Source organism: Chrysochloris asiatica, unplaced genomic scaffold (assembly GCF_000296735.1).
Source record: "Chrysochloris asiatica unplaced genomic scaffold, ChrAsi1.0 scaffold00063, whole genome shotgun sequence".
NCBI classification, from domain to species: domain Eukaryota; kingdom Metazoa; phylum Chordata; class Mammalia; order Afrosoricida; family Chrysochloridae; genus Chrysochloris; species Chrysochloris asiatica.
This window is the reverse complement of record NW_006408581.1, coordinates 1,313,498-1,317,035: the sequence shown is the minus strand read 5'-3', so window position 1 is coordinate 1,317,035 and position 3,538 is coordinate 1,313,498.

The window sequence follows — 3,538 nt, the reverse complement described above, 5'->3', positions numbered from 1 at the left end:
AGGCAAGTTAAAAAAATACTTTCTATTCAATTAATTATAGGTGTGAAAATGTCAGGCAAGTTAAAATTCAGATGAATGTTTAGAAGTGTTTTTTAGAGATGTTGTGGTGAACATGAAGGCAGGAATAGAACAACAGAAAAAAACTGGAAATGCTTTATTGAAGTATATGGGAAAAAAAGATGTGTTTTTCCTAAAAAATAACTAGTCTCCTATATTTTATGATAATTATCCCTTTGCTCTTAGCGATAGATTTATCCATAAGGGGTGCATCCATAAACAACATAGTTTCTCTAGTTTAGCCTGTATTTGAACTTTACAGTGCACATCTACTTTTTTGCCTTGCATCATTCTTCAATATTATTTTTGAGATTTGTCATGATCTTTATCAATAGTTATGACTGTTATATGTTTCTTGTTAAATAGTTTCCATTATATAAATTTACTTTATTGTATATCTTAATGTAGATTAATATTTATATTATTTCCAGACAGAAGCAATTACAAATGCAGCAAAGACACACTCTATATATGGAAATACTCCATGTTCATGAATAAGATTCAATATTATTTACAGGTAACTTTTTCCTGACTTGATCGATAGATTTAATGCAAACCTTATTAAAGCCATGCTAACTTACTTTATGAACATCACCAAACTAATATTGAAGTTTGTATGTAGTTGTTAGGTGCCACCAAGTTGGCACCCACATATAGAAATCATATGCACACAAACAAAAAACCTCACAATCATTGCTACAGCTAAACCCATTGCTGCAGCCACTGTGCCAATCCATCTGATTAGGGGTATTCCTCTTTTTCAATGACCCTCCACTTTATATATCCTTGGTCAGGGACTGATCCCTTCAAAGAATATGTCCTAAGTATGAGAGATGAAGTCTGGCCATCCTGGCTTCTAATAAGCATTCTGTCTCTACTTCTTCCAACACAGACTTGTTTGTTCTTTTAGTGGTCCATGGCACTTTTAATATTCTCCAACATCATGACTCAAATGCATCAATTATTCTATAGTTATTTTTATTCATTGTCTAACTAGCACTTGCTTATTAGTCTATAGAAAATACCATGGCTTGAGTTAGGTGCACTTTAGTCATGAAATTAGCATCTTTACTCTTGAATACTTTAAAGAGTCATTGTGCAGCATATTTGACAAATGCAATATATTATTTGATTTCTTGACAACTGTTTCCATGAGTGTTGATGTCTTTGACAAGTTCAATCTTTTCTCCATTAATATGGATGTTGTAAATTGGTCCAGTGGTGAGGATTTTTGCTTTCTTTACATTGAGGTGCAATGCATACCAGAGGCTAGTCTTTGATGTTCATCAAAAAAGTATTTTATGCCCTTTGTTTTCAGCAAGCAAGATTGTATCATCTGCATATCACACATTGTAAATGAACCTTCTTCCAACACTGATGCTACATTTTTCTTTATAGAACCCAAGTTCTCAAATTATTTTCTCAGCATCCAGCGTGAATAAGTATGGTGAAAGAATATAACACTGGTACACACCTTTCCTCATTCTGTCCAAACGACTGATTTTTTTTCTATGTACAGTTCCTCTTGAACACAATAAAGTGTTCCAGAATATTCATTATACACATTGTTGTCCATATCTTCTCATGATCCACACAATTGAAAGCATTTGTATAATCAAAAAAACAGAGGTAAACATCTTTCTGTTATTCTCTGCTTTCAGCCAAGATCCATCTGACTTCAGCAGTTATATCTCCCATTCTATGTCTTCTTCTGAATCTGGCTTTAACCTCTGGCAATTCCTTGTCATTGTACTGTTGCAGCTGCTTCTGAATTATCTTTAGTAAATTTTTACTTGTATGTGATATTTGTGACATTTTCCAGTGATCTCTGCATCCCTTGGGTTACCTCTTTCAAATGGGCACAAATATAGACCTCTTCCAATTAGTTGACCAGGTAGTTGTCTTCCAAATTTCTTGGCATAGATGAGGGCCACAATATATGAGTGCTCCAGTGCTGCATCAGTTTATTGAAAGATTTCAATTTGATTTCCATTGATTCCTGAAGCCTAGTTCTATGCCAGTGCCTTCAGTGCGCGGTAGACTTCCTCCTTCAGCCTCATTGGTTCTTCATCATATGCTATCTCTTGAAATGTTTGCGCACCAACCATTTCATTTGGTACTGTGACTCTGTGTATTCTTTCCATCTTCTTTTGAAACATTCTGCATCATTCAGTATTTTACCCATAAAACAATTCAATATTGCATGTCAAGGCTTGAATTTTTTCTTCCATTCCCTTAAGTTGATACATGCTGAACAAATTCTTTCCTTTTGGTTTTCTAAATCTAGGTCTTTGCACATTTCAGTATAATATTTTGCTTTGTCTTCTAGAGGTGCCTTTTGAAATTTTCTCTTCAGCTCTTTGACCTCCTCATGTCTTCCATTTGCTTCATCCACTCTGTGCTGCAGAGCAAGCTTCAAAGTGTCTTCTAATATCCATTTTGGTCTTTTGCTTCTTTTTTATCTTCATAATAACTTTTTGCTTTTTTCCTATATGATGTTCTTGATGTAATGCCACAAATCTTTGGTCTTCAGACATTATTATTGTTCTTGATATAATCTCTAAATTTAGGTGAAATACATTCCAGATTATATTTTGGCTATTGTGCACTTGTTTTAATTTGCTTTGGCTTCAATGTTAACTTGCATATGAGCAATAGATGCTCTGTTCCACAGTCTGCCCACTGGCCTTGTTTTGACAGATGGTACAGAGCTTTTCCACCATCTCTTTCCACAGATGTAGTTAACTTGATTTCTGTGTATTTCACCTAGTGAATTCCATGTGTATAGTTGTCTTTTACGTTGTTTTAAAAAGTATTTTCAATGAAGAAGTCATTTTACAAAATTCTATACTGTGATATCTAGCATCTTTTCTATCACCAAGGTCATATTTTTCAATGCCTGAATTTGGTAGAATTCTTCAATTTCATCATCACAGGGTTTAGTGATTGATGAGCAAATTTGAATAATAGTTGTGTTAACTGGTCTTCCTTATAGGGGTATGGATATTATCCTATCCCAGACAGTCTTGCACTTCAAGATAGATTTTGAAATGTTCTTTTTGTTGATAAATGTGATGCCGTTCCTCTTCCATTTGTCATTCCCAGAAATGAAAGGGAAAAAAACACACTATAGATAACACACTATGAAATAGAATAAAATGTGTACTGGCATGAGTCAGCTCCAAGATTTACTATTAAGCTAAAGTAGTGAAAAAAAAGCTTTTTGCTAAGTGTCATGGGGTCAGTTCTTACTCATGGTTTCCGAGGCTTTAAATCAGCCCCAGAACAGAAAGCCTCACCTTACTGCCACAAAGTAACTGGTGAGCTCATACCTGTGACTTTGTGACTTGCAGTTCAGTGATTATACCATGGAGCCACAGCTCTCCCTAATTAAGAAAATACAATCCTGCATTAAGATTAAACTCATATAGGAGACATCAAGGCAACTGGTCAGGTCCCCTCATGGCAAACCCACTTCCAA